General features: G+C 36.7%; 1 long non-coding RNA gene across 1 annotated transcript in view; it reads right to left on the bottom strand.

Annotated features, from left to right (window-relative positions):
• LOC143146124 (uncharacterized) overlaps positions 1 to 18,604 on the bottom strand; it is a 277,891-nt gene that overhangs the window by 55,953 nt on the left and 203,334 nt on the right. The window contains exon 3 of the long non-coding RNA XR_012991840.1: positions 13,157 to 13,244. This is a non-coding gene — a long non-coding RNA (uncharacterized LOC143146124). The remainder of the gene's footprint in view (positions 1 to 13,156; positions 13,245 to 18,604) is intronic.

Raw genomic sequence — 18,604 nt, 5'->3', positions numbered from 1 at the left:
GAAAATTCACATCTTTTATGTGGTGGAAGGCTCAATTTATGCACTAAATGGTTTATTTAACGTACACTATGTTTGTTTGGACTATGATTTGTTGTAAATGATTTGTTGCAAGACTTTTTACCACGGCATTACGTTAGCATAATTGGAAGACTGTTGGACAGGGAAAAGAAGAATCGTTCACTTCTCGTTGTAATGGAAATTACAATTCGTAGGTAATTATTAAATTTTATGCTCCGTTATATCGATTCCATTCAAATATCGTACTTTCAAAAATTGTGAATCAAAAACACGGTAAAACGGAGCAATCCCTGACGTATCTGTACAATTTGAAATTACCTCGCGGGGATTACAGTGCACCGTTTCTAACATTCGAAACGAACTGTATACTTTATCATTTTTAAATCTATTAAACTATATTTAAAATTCTTCCCTTTGGAGAACCGAGAACTATGTAAATTGCGTCTCTTTTAGATTGTGTTTAATAAAACTGGCGTTATTAAATTTTTGTCTTCGAAATAATGAAATGCATAACTATGTGTAACGAAAGAACAGAATTGTTGGAGGTAAACTTCCCACGGTCCGAATGCCTACCGTATTCCAGTCAGAAAAACCATCGAAATGAATTTTTACATTCTTCCCACAATTCTTTACACTGCGTTCAATTTTCGCTATTAGTAAATTCCTAATAATTTTGTATTACCCCCTCCTGGTTATTATTTGTGCAATTATCGTGCGCGTATCAATTCCGTAGAAGAGGATCCACGATCGGTGGTCGAAAACGTTGCATATAAACGCGCGATGGATACAGACATAAACGGTGTTCATTAAATTCGAACATTGTATCATCGTCGACTATATTTTGTCCAATTCTGGCATCGAACGTGCCCGTTACCGTGCACTCGGAACATCGAATTCGAGTTGAACTCGTCGAACGACACGAACTCGTTCGTGAAGCAGGTCGTTGAAACGATCTTTACGTAATCGAGCCCGCTTATTGCACAAGTGCATCGCGGACAGGCGTGTCCGAGTGCAACCATTCATCTTACCCGCCCACGCGATTCACGGTGGGTAAATAAACGCGTCACCGGTGCGTAACTCATTCTACCCCGTGGTCGTGGTGGACCCTGAAAATGGGACACCTGGGTCACCGATTCACGTCCACGTGGACGAAACTTCTGCCCGCCTTTTCGCTGGAAAAAATTGCGTTCCCGCCATAACGAAACATTCTGTCAGTGACAGTTTCACGAGGTAAATTCGGGCTACGCGGTTATGAATAAACTCGGAACTGGAATCTTCGAGTTGTTGAAGTTGAGTTGTTGTCATTTCTCGATGTGGAAAATTATCGATGTATCCTGTTGCAGAATTGGCGGAAGGTTTCTTTTGTTTAAGGAGAAAGTAAATTTTACAATATGATATATTTCATTAGGATTATTTTTAGAAAAACGGACATATTTGAGAATGATGAAAAAGAAGAGTCACGATCTGCTTAAATTTGTTAAAGAAACTAAGATTGATGCTCGAGTAGTATAATAATGTCTTGACGTTCTTAATGAGCAAGGAATTGATGAGACGTTAATTTATATTCTTTTTAAAATTGGAATGCTGTTGGTTGAACTTTTCTGAATCGTTGGACGATTGATGTCGAATGAAAAATTGTGTTTTGTTTATATTTTTGGATCTCTTTAGAAGTATTGTATTAGGTTAGAGTACTGTGTGGATTATTAAGGATATGTAGGTTAATCGAGTAATTGTAACAATAGGGGATTTTACTTGTTAATAGTATCGTTTTTGGAACGATGCATGTGGTAATCTAACCTAAAATAATTCTTCCAAGAATATTCAGAAATATGAATAAAACATGCTAAAAAAAATCTAACAATTTTAATCACGTATAAACAGATATTTCAACATATCACTAAAATCTCTTATAATAAAGTTTCATTGTAATGTAAAATAATAGATATTTACATTTGACACAACTGTGTTCATTTTTTCTACTCATTAATAATAGTAATCTTTTGGAAAATCATAAGAAAATAATTAGGTAATCGCAACGAATACTTAAGTAATTTTTAATAACACAAATAAACGCCTCACGCACAGAGGATCCATCTTGCAAGGGTTAAATGTGAAACTATCGACGTGGCACGATATTTAAGATAAATTGAAAATTAATTCTTTCCTAGTCATTAGATAATAATAACGATGTATAAAAAAACAATAAGAAAAAAAGAAATAAACGATCGAGATGAATATTTACGTTATTCCCGATAACAAGAATAGAAATATCTTAGCGTGGGTCCGAACGGACCCGGGCACCATTTTACACATAGAGGATCCGCCTTATTCGAACGAATAAATTGAAAATTAATTCCTTCCTAGCCATTAGATAACAATAACGATGTATTGAAAAACAATAAGAAAAAAATAAATAAACGATCAAGATGAATATTTACGTTATTCCCGATAACAAGAATAGAAATATCTTAGCGTGGGTCCGGACGGACCCAGGTACCATTTTACGCACAGAGGATCCGTCTTACGACGATCGAACGTGAAAATGCTCATGTGGCACGATGTTTAAAATAAATGAAAAAATTAAAGCCTACCTATGTACTCTTGAAGAGGTGAACGAGGGACAGGACGATCTAGGAACACTGTTGACCGAATATCCGGAAACTCGTGGCACGAAACACGTGGAGGGAAGAAAGTTGGCGGTTGGAAGAAAAATGGGGCTGCATTTCTATGAAAAATTCGGGTCATCGAATGGACCGCGGGCGACAGCTGAGAGAGGACAGGTGACAGGTCGCGAACGCGGTCGAGAGAGAACTTTACTTTCGATCTTGTCGAGCCGTGTAATTCGTCAAACACGCGTGCCTCGCAGCCGCGGCGTCGCTTCGAAACTAACTGCTATTTACCCCCGTGAGTATAATGGGGTCGACCAGCGAATCGTGCACTGCACGGACAATGCAGACACGCTCTCGCTCAGATTAACCAGTAGTTCCCGCTTTCAAAAGCCAACTTTTACATCGGATTCAAGTTTCGAAATCATCTCCACCACTGTTTATGTTCACTCGGCTCGAGCAAACCATCGACTCGAGCTCGAACGATGAGAACGATAAGTTACACACGTGGCACCCGATTTCGTTATCCGACTGGAAAAAAAAAAATAAAAAAATTCTTATCATCGATGTTATTTCTTCGCGGGAGCATTGTCAACGAATTGGCGGAGTTCCCGCGAGAAAAACGAGTCCAAACACGACACGATTCGGACTACTTTGGTTACACGCAGTAGAAATTTGAAAAAAAATGAAAAAAAATAAAAAAAAATTGAATAATTGAACATGGTCCGATCGGAGTCGTGTTTGGACTCGTTTTCATCGGGAGAATCTCGCTAATTCGATAATGATACTTTCACGAAAAAATAACGTTGCGTAGAAACACGAAGATGTAACGATAACTATACAAATTGTAATTTTCTTCGTCGTCGAAGCAAGAAAGTAAACTCATCTAAAATGTACTTTGTGTTCAAGTGATAAAAGTATTGTACAAGTAGTTCCAAACGAATTTTTTACGCGTGAATTATAAGAATGGCGAAGAGAAACGAAAAAGTCGGATGGAAAATTATGGTAGTTGGTGAAATGAACAAAAAGTGATTTACAAGGATTAAAAGTAGATTATCATCGAGAGGTGAGCTCAGCATTTGCGTTCTCAATTTTCACGATCAATGCAGTCGAGTATTTATTTCCTAAATATATAACAGACACGAAGAAAATTAATGTTTTAATTTACAAATGGATTCTTCTCAAGAGGTAGATTGGAATTTTACAAGGAAATATCGAGAGACGAGAGAGTCAACGATATTTCAGAATTATATCGGAGGTTTTGAACCGGGTATATATTTTGTTTTCAATTCGAACGTGTATGCCACAACTCGACAAATTCTCTTCAGGGTCGTGACATTCCGGCTACCGGAAGTGATTTCACGATCAACCCCTTTCGCTTTCAGGCTGCGTTTCGAGCGGCCGCAGAGTCGAAAGGCGATTGTGTGCGCCGCGTCATACGCGGCGTGTCGATGCAAATAGAATGGGCGGTGTTAAGTGTTTTAAAGGCAATGGAATTTCGAGGGGAGGTGAAATTCGAGCGAGGTCTTCATTCACGCGGCAGACCTGGCCAATCATGCACCCGAGATTCCTTTCCCTTTCAGGATGTTGTACCAACCGACGAACTTTTCCTCGAGTCTTCACACGGACAATGAATTTCCGAAACTTTTTTTATTTTACGAGGAAAATTCTACCGGAACTCTTGTTTAACTCGTCGCGGAGGCAGTGAATTTTCACGGATTTTTTTAATAAATTTTCGACAGTCCCTCTTTCAAATTACGGGATTCTTACGTAACCTACGGTTCGTTGGTCCATAATTTTTGTAATTTAGTCACGAAAACGATGAACAATTTTCAAAAATGTTGGCGATGAATTTCAACAAATTCTCCTGTCGATTCATTTCTTAAAATTATAGTTTCGCAGCCTGGTACGTGGCACGATGAATTTTCGAGAACTTTTTTTTCGTATAGGAGAAATGGATTTTAAAAATACAGTTCGCGCGCCGAGAGTGGGCACTTGGCGGTCGACCAATCGTGTTAATCGTCGACCAAATGCATTCGCGTCGTCTCTGCTCGCACTTAGTCGTTCTTGATGCGCAACTATTGTTTTTTAAACGGTTGCAGTGGTGCAATTCAAAGAAGTCGATCAAATGCATTCTTTCGGCAGGCAGACTGTACATTTTGCCATGTTTTCGTAACAGAAACAGATATTTTTGAAGACTATATATATTTGGAGATTGACCAAGTTGCTCAGGTGCAATCTTTTGACGCGCGAACAGTACATTTTGTTAAATTTCCAGAGCAACGATAGACCAATTGTACTCACTATGAATACGACTTTTACCGTCCTTACTCGTTCCTAATTGTCCTTAAAACATAATTATTGTTTTATGAATGATCGCTATGACATCCAAATGCATTCTTCCAGAGCGCTAACTATACATTTTGCTAAATTTCCACAGCAGGAACAGAACAATTCTACTCATTGAGAACACAATTCCTACCGGTCTTAAAACACAATTACAATTTTTTAAATAATCCCTATGGCACAATTCGCACGAATGCATTCTTCTAGAGCGCTAACTATACATCTTGCTAAATTTCCACAGCAGAACGAAACAATTGTACTCATTGAGAACAGAATTCTCTCAAATGCATTCTTCCAGTACGCCAACTGTACATTTAGCTAAATTTCCCCATCAGCAACGAAACAATTCTACCCATTGAGAACACAATTCTCTCAAATGCATTCTTCCAGTACGCCAACTGTACATTTTGCCAAATTTCCACAGCAACAACGGAACAATTGTACTCATCGAGAACACAATTCCTACCGTCCTTGCTCGTTCCTAATCGTCCTCGAAACACAATCACAGTTTTCCAAATAATCCCCGTGACGCAACTCGCGCGGACGCATTCTTCCGGCGCGCCAACTGTACATTCAGCCGGGTTTCCACAGCAGTGACGGACGTTTTTAAATGCGATACCCAACCGTACCCGGGCGCGGCGTATTTTTTTCGAAAGCTTTACGTTTCGCTGCACGGGGACGGATTGTCGCGAATTCTGTCAGGAATCGTGCATTTTTTCGCGACTCGTCGCGCGGAAATCGGAAGCGCGATCGGCCGTGCGAAATCCGCGAGACGCCGGCGGCGGGCAACCCCCAACGGCCCCCGGAGCCGGTAATTTCATAATTCAGCCGGTGCGGCTGAAATTATTCCGCGGACTATGGATAAATTACGTCGGTGGGAATCACGTTGGCGCACGCGCCGCGCTATGCAAACATTTACTATTGGCTTAATATCGCGATCGAAAATGTCTGATGAATGGACCGTGTGGACGCCGGTCCCAGAAAATTTCCCTTGCATTTTTTTCGCCCGATTTGTATGGCACCGTGTACGTTGTTTCATCGTGACATGTCAAATTTAACGCGCAACGATCGAGTTTTCCATATTCGTGAACCACCACGACGAAAGTGCACCATACTACATTGTCGAAATTAAAATAATTGTACCAACCCTAATTGGATCGATTTACAATCGTGTATCGCAAACGATACTCTTTGAATTCTTTTAGACAGGTTTTTGCGATAAGAATTATTTTCGTCCAGATACCAGGTAAATTTTCGAAGCATTATAAATAAACATTTCAAATATCGTCGATATGTAGATAAATAGTTTTTCATTCGTTGCTCGTTAAATAAAAATTAGAATTTGAATTATAGAACGGAATATTTCATAGGGAACAAATAAAAGTTTAACCGTACGGTACGATAAATATTGCGAATAAATCGCTATGGGATGATTTTATTCGCTATCTGTTATTCGAATTAAATTTTGTTCATTTCTGCTTCGACATCATCGGATGCGTGAAAAATATACGATAAGTTTGTACTTTTTAATTGATAAAATGTAAGTAATGTATGAATAGTGGCGAAATGAAATATAGAAAAATGCGGGAGAAACGTTAACAATGTATTTGAAAATTAGAAAAATGTCAATGTGAGATTTTCAAATTGGACATCGATCTTCGAAATCGTTATAAAATTCACGATCGAAATATAGTTACCATTAATAAATATTTCTTGTACAGGCAAATTAATTGTGTTTAATGTTAAGTGTATTCTACTTTTTACAAGTATACTACTTTTTGCAAATAATATTTAATTATTTGATCCCATTATTTTCTTTTCTTTAATATTTCTATTGTTTCCCGAATGTATCTTTCTATCGAGTTATTAAGAATTAAACAAATAGGATATATATTTAGCATCTCATTGATATAGTGAATAATGGTTATAATGAGGAAATTTTATCGGTCCCCCGGTGCTCGTTTATAACCGAGGTCGACTATATTGTTATTATTCAGTTAGATTCTACACGAGCAGACATAGACAAAACATTCCCTCTACCATTATCCCATGAAATCAGTAGTTTAAGTGTTATATCAAATGGTACTTATTGCGAGGTACCCTTGTATGACGTTTCGACCACATTTAAGGTTCTCATTAAATAATCAGATTCAAGTTATGTCGTTCTTTGTAGCGTTTCATACTTGTTGGCACAAATATACATAACACGAGTACCTTAAAAATGATCTAAAAATGGTTTCAAATAACCATATTACCGCTAAAATATGTTGTTCGTTTATCAATATTTGACTTGTCAACTATGGTACCCAATAAAATCTTGTCAATATCGATGTTCAATTACGAATATTTTGGCAATGGAGCTTATTTTCGTATAAAAAGAAAACCCACACGTCGAGAGAGAGACGAGAAACAATTATTTCATTAACGAATAATATTCGTTGGTTTATAAACATCGATTTTGTCGAGGTTGGAAAGTTTTCGAGAAAGAGGAGAAAGATATTTCTCTGACATTCGTGTACATAGATATTGCTTTGTAATTATACTCGAAAATCGGTAAAATTAATTTCACTGTTAAATTCTTTCGCGTTCATAAGAGTTCATTCGAATGAAAATATGAAATCGTCTAACGAATCGTAGAGGCAGAAAGAATTCCATAACAGTTGAGTTTTCTGCATTCGGTGTTGTCGAAACAAAATACTCGAAAGAAGATGAATTAAAATTATAACGAAATACTGTTGTAAATTATTCGTATAGACAATTTTCGTTCCTTCGGTGTAGTTGCGTTTTCAAATGTACGTTCGATGGGTGCAGTTAATAATGAAACCGATCCAAAGACACACTTATTAATATCGATTCAATTTCCAAACATTGAACTTAGATATCGAACATACACTGTAATTAATATTAGTAACACACCTACCACATTTACTTAAAAAAAAAAATAAAAAAAAAAGTTCTCAAATCTATCCTTTCGTGAATAAAATTATAAAATTTCACCCATCAATCGCTTTTATCAACGACCAGCTTTCGATCCTATATAAATTTTACTCTTCTCTCACCAGTCGTTGATTCGTTACATATAAAAAAATTCTTCTCGGTCCGAATAATTATTTTCGACCAGATACCAGGTAAATTTTCGAAGCATTATAAATAAACATTTCAAATATCGTCGATATGTAGATAAATAGTTTTTCATTCGTTGCTCGTTAAATAAAAATTAGAATTTGAATTATAGAACGAACAATAATTATTTCTCCATATTTCGGTTAAACTTACGTTTAATATCGACGAGGAAACTGTATTCTCGACCATTGTTTTTCATTTAATCGAACGTAATCGTTGGAAAAACGAAGATCGTCGATAACCGATTTCAACGACTGGAGGAGAAAAGTGAAAAAACATACAAAAAGAAAAAAAAAGAAAAATTGGTTTCGCACATCCGCAACAACTCGAAACAATTAAAGAGACTTCTAGCGGCTGCCGGTCGCTATCATCGAACGTTATCGATTAATCGTCCGCGATACGGCGCTGCCAAGCGAAAATTAATATTTCTGGCGATAAATAATACGGACGCGGGCCGCGCATGCGCGCCGCGTCGCGCATAAATAACGCATCGAGAACGCTTCGCGTCGCCCAGATAACGGAAGCTTTGTTTCAATTACCGTCGAGATTACCGACCGACTTTCCCGGCTGTGTTAATCTTTTCAGCTTTTTCCACGTTCCACGCGGCCGGATTTCACCCGATGCGACGATTTTTCACGCACCCCTAATCGTTGAAAGAAACCTACTGCCGCGATAGTTCCAGTACTCGCCATTACGGTGTTCCCATCTTGTAAGTACTGTTATCGAGCATTCAGTCGAAGCGTTGGGTAAAATAACATTTGCTCGGTGTTAAATATTTCTGCAATTATTATTATGAATAATATATGTTCCCGAGTGGTGTCTTTGGTAATTTTTCGAAATATAAATTACATTAAAATTTGATTTCTACTCGTCCAATAGAGATGCTTTGTCAAAGGAGGTATCTAGAAATGGGTAAAAATAACATTTGCTTGGTGTTAAATATGTCTGCAATGATTGTGATGAATAATATATGTTCCCGAGTGGTGTCTTTGGTAATTTTTGGAAATATAAATTACATTAAAGTTTGATTTGTACTCGTCCAATAGAGATACTTTGTCAAGGGAAGTATTTAGAAATGGGTAAAAATAACATTTGCTTGGTGTTAAATACTTTTGCACTTGGTTATGAGGAATTGTTATATTCCCAAGTGGTGTCTTTGGTAATTTTTTGAAATATAAATTAGATTAAAATTTGATTCCCAATACTTAATTTTATGACACTTTATCCATTGCAGTATCCAATAGAGATACTTTGTCAAAGGAGGTATCTAGAAATGGATAAAAATAACATTTGCTTGGCGTTAAATATTTTTGATACGTCCCCTCACTTATAATTACTATTGTTAGTTATGGTCGGTCGGTGAATCTCTACTCGATATTTTTGTAACTTTTTAAATATAAATTGCGTAAAAATATGATTTCCAGTATTCAATTTTGCATCGTCCTATACACTATGGTATCTAATAAAGATACTTTGTCAAAGAAGGTACACACCTAACAATGGATAAAATTACATTCAGTTAGCGTTTAAATATTTTTTATATATTCCACCACTTGCAACCACTATTGTTCGTTATGGTCGATTGTCGTTTACCTACACGATACTTTCGTAATTTTTCAAAATACAACTCGCGTCAAAATTCTATCTCCAATATTCAATTTTGCATCACTCTATGCATTTCAGTACCCAATGCATATTTACTTATATACTTTGTCTTCTGGTACACATCTAAGTAGGATAATCCTCCTTAAAAAACAAATCTATTGCGAAGAATGGTCGTGAGTAACCACCTAGGTAGTGTGTTTGTAATTTTATTAAAATACAACTCACGTAAAAATTCTATCTACAATATTCAATTTGCATCACCCTATGCATCACAGTACCCAATGCATACTTACTTATATACTTTGTCTTCTGGTACACATCTAAGTAGGATAATCCCCCCGAAAAAACAAATCTATTGCGAAGAATGGTCGTGAGTAACCACCTAGGTAGTTCGTTTGTAATTTTATAAAAACACAACTCGCGTCAAAATTCCATCCCCAACATTCAATTTTGCGTCACCATCTCTCGATTAAAGTATCCAATGGAGATAGTTCGTCAAAGGAGATACGCACCTGTGTAGGTACGGTCAGCGTCCCGAAAAGGTGAACCTGTCGCGATCGATGGGCGAAAGTAAACACCTCGGGAGGGTCAGGGTCGACCTTAATGGTATTTGGTGACACCCATCACTTCGACGTGTCTTTTTTCCGGGAAAAATTCAGGCCAGCCGTGCACGTGACGTTCCTTTTTTTTTTTTTCGGCGACAGCTGTTCTTGCGTGCACTTTATTCTTGCAAATCCGTTTTGTACCGCGTCGGGGGATGATCGATGAGCAACGTCATTTATTAGTCGCTCGACGGATTTGGTCGAAACGTTTTTTTTTTTTTTTTTTTTTTTTTTTCTCCCCTCCCCACCGATCGAGCCATAAAAGTGCAACGTTGTCGACAACCTCGACGAGCGATTCAAAACGTTTTCGCGTTTACAGAATTTCACCGGAGGTCTCGATCGGTTCGCGTTTGTAAAATCTCGCTCCGAGTCTTGCTCGTGTCTGGTAGACGTCTGTATCTAGGGTTTATACGGGATCATTGTGCTACCGTTGCGAGTGCACAGCTGTGCCTCGGTAACGAACAATAAGAACGCACGATTTTTCAAATGAAAATCTAACTTCGGTACAGTATCGGCTGAAAAGTTCACCGAAAATGTTCAGATCTGACGCGACAATGTTATCTCAATTGGTTCGCGTTTCGGTAGAATTTTATCACTCGGTTTGTAAATAACAATGCGTGTAAGACTAGGATTTTTCTGCCGCGCCGGGTGGTATCGACAAGTGAGCCAACGCTTCCAGCGAAATGTTTAATTCGTTTGTACGTCAAGCATGTCGCGTACAAAGGCATGCATCCCTTTATCCTCTCGACTTTCGATTCATTTACGAAACGCGAACGTTTGTGTATTTACAGGGCTGAAAGTTTTATGTTAAAATAAACACCGTACAATCGGATGTATTATTTTCGTTTACTCTACGAGATTTTGCGTACTCTGTATTTAATAGTATACGCAAACTACTGACGATGTTTCTGTGCCACTTTAAAACTCACCACTGACAAATTTTAATCCCTTGGGGTATTTTTACCATTTTGAGTACTCGAAGGAGGGGTTATAGGACGGTGATAGTTCACTTTATCTTCAAATGAGTTTCTTTAATTGTAGATACGATAAATATTCAGATTTGGTTATACAGGGTGTTTAAAAAAAATGAGTCCAAGAGGTTTTATGGAATATATGGTACTCACTAAAAGAAGTACAAAATATTTAATCGACCTAATTCCTATATCGATCGTTTCGACGTAAACTCGATTTTTATTATTTTCTGGTTGATTATATACTCATGATCAAAAATATCCCGAATATACGAAACTCGTGTTTGTAATTTTATAATAGAAAGAGAAGGAGAGACAAAAACATTCAGTTTCGTCTATTATGATAGTTTTAATTATAGAAAAATTATATACGTCAAAAAACTAGGGTTAGAAAAAGGGTTCGAGTATTTAAAGGTTTGTAGTGCTCGTTTAAAAGGATAAAATGTATCTAATCAACAGATTATGCAATTCTCGAATGTTTAATATCACGAGTTAACTTCTCTGTTACACATTGTATGTAAATGGAGGAATTGACTTCGAAGCACATCGGTTCAAGGTTGTTGACACACGATTATTGCTAATATCGGCAAAGATTACTTCATAGAAGTAAATTTAACACAAACTTCTTCGATATGTGTATCAACGTTCGATGTGTGTTCTTTTCCTTGCAATGCAAAACTCACGTCTACTGATCATTGATCAACTGGTATATATCTTCCTAATTTCCTAGTGCACAATATGCATTTTCTGTTCGTTCAAGCAGAAAAAGTTTAAAGATTTTTTATTCTTTTCGATGAGAAGTGTAAACCTTTAAAATGTTGGACCTAACTTTCTTTAATCCAAGTGCATTCCTCGGGTCTTTTTCGACCCATCTCGTCCTCGTAATATATTATTCTTTCACAACTAGAGTTATTATAAAAGACTGTTTTTAACCCAAGTGCATCTCTCGGGTCTTTTTCGACCCATCTCGTCCTTATAATATATTATTCTTTCACAACTAGAGTTATTATAAAAGACTGTTTTTAACCCAAGTGCATCTCTCGGGTCTTTTTCGACCCATCTCGTCCTTATAATATATTATTCTTTTACAACTAGAGTTATTATAATAGACTTTTTTTAACCCAAGTGTATTCCTTGGGTCTTTTTCGACCCATCTCGTCCTCGTAATATATTATTTTTTGACAACTAGAGTTATTATAATAGACTTTTTTTAACCCAAGTGCATCTCTCGGGTCTTTTTCGACCCATCTCGTCCTCGTAATATATTATTCTTTCACAACTAGAGTTATTATAAAAGACTGTTTTTAACCCAAGTGCATCTCTCGGGTCTTTTTCGACCCATCTCGTCCTTATAATATATTATTCTTTTACAACTAGAGTTATTATAATAGCCTTTTTTTAACCCAAGTGTTTTCCTTGGGTCTTTTTCGACCCATCTCGTCCTCGTTCTATATTATTCTTTTACAACTAGAGTTGTTATAATAGACGAGACTGGATTCTTTTGTATTTTCTCAATCTTCGCATTGATGTATACATTTGGGACATTTGTGGGCCAAGAACTATGAATGAATAGTCAAACGGGAGAATACATAAACAGGTTATCTGGTAAGCTGTGATACTGTACGTTCTCATTAGAGATTAGAGTTAACGCGTCTCATTCAACGCGAAGACGATTTAGAAACGAAAACAAGTCAATCTCGTAAAGCTATACTTCGAGTGTAGCAATAGCTAATGCGGATGATTAATGAGCCTCCAAGAATTTCCCTATATTTCCTCTAAGACTCTACGTGTCTAATTAACTGTACATCATAATTTCTAAAATATTAATACCAGACTTCGTTTTCTACTATTATTGCTATTTTGTTTATTACGGAGCGTGTCTTACCTTGTAATATTTAAATGTCACGTGGTGGAACGTTGTTGCAACTCTGACGAAATGGAAGAAGTATGTTCCACGTGGACACGGCTGAGACCTGAAAACATTAATTGTCAGTTAATTCCTCTGAGCTCATTTCTTTCGTAAAAGATTTAAAACCAATGCCTTGATTAAAAATTATCGTGTAGACTTTGCACGTTCCTTGAACTTTTTCTCCTTTCAAATATTTATCTTTAGGAATGAAGTTTTCAAATCCAAGAACTACAAAGTCCAAGAAGTAGAGTGAATCCACTATTTTTCAATGAATTTCGATAAAAATATCAAAAGGTACGAAAGGTGTGTATAAAAACACAAATTAAGTCACAAATATTCTCGTTTTAAGTGCCCGTTCAATTTTTTCGTTTGTTAATAATTTTTGTATCGTTCCCTATTTTCATATTAAAAGTTTGATTATTTACACAATAAATACTCACCTGCCTCAATTAATAAGAAACATCACACCACAATCGTGCTCGAGAAATGAATTATTTACGGTAAATGAACTTCGTGCATTTTGAATCGAATCGAGCAATTATTCTCCAAACTTTTTCTATGTCATATTTCGTGATAATTAACTTTTATAAAATGAAAAACGTGGTGTTTCGATACGATTGATTTAAACGTTAAAATACCTCTCTGTTTTTATGAGGTCTGTGGTTGTTGCTGGTGACATCACGACCAAGAAAAATAAAATTCAAAAATCAATAAACCATACATTTTTTCCAGCTCTAGACTATGTAGTACTAAATGGAAAAAGAATTAGTAAATATTGTGTAGACTTGTGTAAGTTTACGTGGTAATACATGGAAACGAATGATCTTGCGTGTGGCCTGGAGAAAATGTGAAGTGTTTGGGATAGTCGAGCGAGTGAAGTGTTTTCGAGGCGTGAAAGAAGAGCGTTTGAACTGAATGGAGAGGTGTCCGAACCAAGGTGCGAAAGACGAGCAATTGAGATGGCGCCAGACTGAGAAATTTTTGGTAAACGTGACCAGATGCACGAAGTGAGAAAGGTTACGGATTAAAACGAAAGGGAACGAATGCATGTAAGAATATAGGGTGCGAGAGAAGCACGTTTGAAACACTTGTTGGAAATAAAACGTCTCCTGTCACGTGAGAAAAGAGTTGCGTACATCCAGCGTAATAAGTGTGGTTACAATTTGTGTATTTTCTTCTATTTCTACTATTTCGTTCGATGTACGTGTATCTAAAAACTGTATTCACATCTACTCGATACAAGTAACAAGTGTAGTTACAATTTGTGTATTTTCTTCTATTTCTACTATTTCGTTCGATATACGTGTATCTAAAAACTGTATTCACATCTACTCGATACAAGTAACAAGTGTAGTTACAATTTGTGTATTTTCTTCTATTTCTACTATTACGTTCGATGTACGTCTAAAAACTGTATTCACATCTACTTGATATAATAGTAATTCCTCCACAATTTAAACCTAATATCCAGTTCCTCTTCCCCGAAAGAAATTACAATTTCAATTATAAAATTACAGTACTTTCGTCGAGGTTCCGCCCGCCCTCTCGTAATGTCGCAAGTTCGTGACCAAAGTGTGACGTTACGAGGAGCTGAACTTTCAATAGCGTGGAAACGAAATTGAAAAAGATTTCTTAACTCGTGGGATTAACCGAACGACCGTCGCGTGGGGTGGGGTCACTGTCGTTTAAATAATTCTTATGAATTGCAGCTAATCTTTGCACTCGGTAACCACCGTAACGACGCGATCGAAGAAACAGGCTGCGACCTATTTTATCGATCGGTCGAGCAGTGCTATCTTCCCGCCCGAATTAACGAGAAACGCTGCGGGACAATGTCCATCCCGGCGATCGATTCGCGGGAAAACGGGGTTGAGTCCACCGTGGATTGAAATTATTCCCCGTAGCTGGCTGAAATTATTCCGGCGCGCCGCATAACGTTCTAGAACTCTTGACTCCTTTGTCCGAAACGACGTCTGAAATCGTAAAACTGCACTCAATTAAAGGGTTAGACCGCTCGTCAAACGTTACTGCCCACTTGCTGCGGGACGTTCGTTCCGTCTGGTCGCGATAACGCTCCTCGCAATAAACCCGGGGCTATCGAGCACATGGGGTATATAGTACACACGTCTATATCTATCTATTTATGCGTGTACGTATGTGCACACGTCAGTGTGTGTACAATATGTATCTATTTATCTATCTATTTGTCTATTTATTTATATATATATTTATCTATCTATCTGTCTATTTATTTATATATATTTTTGTCTATCTATCTGTTTATTTATTTATATATATATTTGTCTATCTATCTGTCTATTTATTTATATATATATTTGTCTATCTATCTGTCTATTTATTTATATATATATTTGTCTATCTATCTGTCTATTTATTTATATATATATATACATATGTATGTATGTAAATATATATGTATACATATATGTATATATATATATGTAAATGTATATATATACATATATGTATATTGTATCAAGTAGATGTATGTATATATATATATATATATATATATATTCTAGATATCTATATGTATGTATATATATTCTAGATATCTATATGTATATTCTAGATATCTATATTTATGAATATATATTCTAGATATCTATATGTATAATAAAGGTTGAATATCGTCATCCTGCACGCCAGGTGTAACAAACGTGTATGCGACGTAGGTGGTGGATGTCAGATCCACGAGACTATCAATTTCTATATTAACCACCGCTCGTATTCCCTTCGACCCTGGTCTCATTTTAGCCCTTCCCAGTTATTTCTACCCCCCCCCCCCCCACTCCCTACCTCCCCGCGTCGGATTTCTTCCGACATCTCGATCCGCTCCTTGCATTCCAACAACGAAGTGTATCCGATACGTGATGCACATTAAAGTGTCGCGTCTTCGATAAAATATGAAATTCGATAAAATAATAATACAGGTGGTCGATACCAGCATGCGTTATGCTCGTACGATAATCGTAACGCATGGATGGTTTTCGATTGTGGATTTTCCACGGTGTACCGATCCACCATGTGAGAAAATAATAGGTTGATAGATAAGTTTCGTCGTTCGATAAGAAACCTCAGTATATTGAAATTTATTGGTAGTTCTAGTTATGATTTTTTCAATTCTAATAGGTTGCTCGATAAGTTTCGTCGTTCGATAATAAATGGAGCTATTAGATTCGTCATTTTATTTTTCTAAAGATGGTGCTACTGTTTGACGAACGTGTGTAAAGTTTCATGTAGATCTGTCGACTCGTTGATATATTTACAGTGGTTTAAAGTATAAGTGTCTTAATATTTTTTTACAATGGGTAAAACGACAAAACTTAGCGAACAAGCTAGTAAATTGTACGTAGTAAGATGAACAGAAGTAAATAAAAAGAACTAAAGAAGTAAATAAAATAAATAAGTTAAAAAGATTCGTTAGCTAGGAAATTTAAGAATTTATTCGTGAATATATTTAATTTAATTTATGTGTGTTTTGTTCTTTCACTTCGTACTCGGAGTTCGCATTGACTTGCTCGGTTTTAGTACATTAATTGTTTAATATACTACTCTTATTGTATATTGTCGTACGTAGGATGATCCGAAATCAGAATCGAAATGTTTATACGTTATTATTATTGCACAGTGTAATATGTTTGTACCGGTTATCTGGGTGACTTTATTCGTTGATACCATGAGCAAGTATGTCCTTAATTTGATTAAATTAGATAATTTTGCAAAGGATTTTGGGAAAGATAAATTTGTTTTTCATTTAACGTATAAACCAGTGTTGGTCCAACGTCGGGAAACCTTTTCGTTAATTACGTTTATAATTTAAATTAATTTATGTAACGAGAGTTGAAAATTTAATAGATAATTGAGGATTCTAGGTTTAGATGTGGATAGCGTTTAACGTGTCGCTACTGGAAAATGGCTCGTAGATCCAGCCGGAAGTATTGAAATCACTGTGACCGAATCTATAGACACAGGAAAGTGTTTAAATTTGAATTACACTTCTGTATTTAAAAATTTTTGCATTATCAAGATTTTACACCAGAGTTTGTACAAACATCGTGGACATCCTTAAATATGGAGAACTGACATGGTGGTCAACTCTAATATTTGTAAACTTTTAAATACTCTCGTAAGTAGTACTATGGAATAACAAATACATCGAGAAATTATCGAACACTTCTACATTTTACATCAGAGTTTGTACAAACATCGTGGACATCCTTAAATATGGAAAACTGACATGGTGGTCAACTCTAATATTTGTAAACTGTTAAATACTCTCATAAGTAATACTATGAAATAAGTACATCGAGAAATTATCGAATACTTCTACATTTTACATCAGAGTTTGCACAAACATCGTGGACATCCTTAAATATGGAAACCTGACATGGTGGTCAAATCTAATATTTGTAAACTGTTAAATACTCTCGTAAGTAGTAGTATGGAATAACAAGTACATCGAGAAATTATCAAATACTTCTACATTTTACATCAGAGTTTGCACAAACATCGTGGACATCCTTAAATATGGAAACCTGACATGGTGGTCAACTCTAATATTTGTAAACTTTTAAATACTCTCGTAAGTAGTACTATGGAATAACAAGTACATCGAGAAATTATCAAATACTTCTACATTTTACATCAGAGTTTGCACAAACATCATGGACATCCTTAATAATAGAAAACTAGCATAGCGATCAACGTGTTACTATAAACCGCAGTTTTTGAAAACCCGTGTAACAAAACACGAACTCTAATATTTGCAAACTTTTAAATACATTCGTCAGTAATACCAAAATAACAAGTAACATAAAATAACAAGTACATGGAGAACTTATCGCATACTTCTACATTTTACATTGCAGCGCGAACAATCATGTCCATCCTTAAATATGGAAAACCAGCATGGCGGTCAACGTGTTAATGAAAGCCCCAGCTTTCGATAGGCCGCGCAACAGCCGAAAAAAAAAGAAAAAAAAAAATTTCTCCGATAGCACTTTCGCCCGAGCAGCCATTTTCACCTGTGCGTGTCGCGATCCGATGGTTTGACATTTCCAGAAGCAAGGACAAAAAATGGAGAACCAAGGCAACGAAGTATAGAGGTAGAAGGGTGGGGGGGGGTGGGGGGAACGTTCGATTTACACGCACCCGTGTCCCCGTCTCATTTGGCTCTTCTCTCTCTCCCACCACTTCCCTCTGTCCTCCTTCACCCTCCTCGTACGGTCATCCCTCCCACGTAGCTCGTTTCTCCCTCCTTTTTCATTTCGCGCGACGTCTCTTCCTTCGTTCACGAGGCGCTCTCTTTTCGCTTCCAGGCTCCTCTCCTCTTTTCTTCCCCCGGGTTGAAGGGTGCTTCGTCACTGTCGAGTATGTATCGCGTCCCTCTTTCGAGCACGT

The sequence above is a fragment of the Ptiloglossa arizonensis genome, chromosome 4 (assembly GCF_051014685.1).
Source record: "Ptiloglossa arizonensis isolate GNS036 chromosome 4, iyPtiAriz1_principal, whole genome shotgun sequence".
Taxonomy (NCBI): domain Eukaryota; kingdom Metazoa; phylum Arthropoda; class Insecta; order Hymenoptera; family Colletidae; genus Ptiloglossa; species Ptiloglossa arizonensis.
Note: the sequence above shows the minus strand (reverse complement) of the source record. Positions and strands in the feature narration are given on the sequence as shown.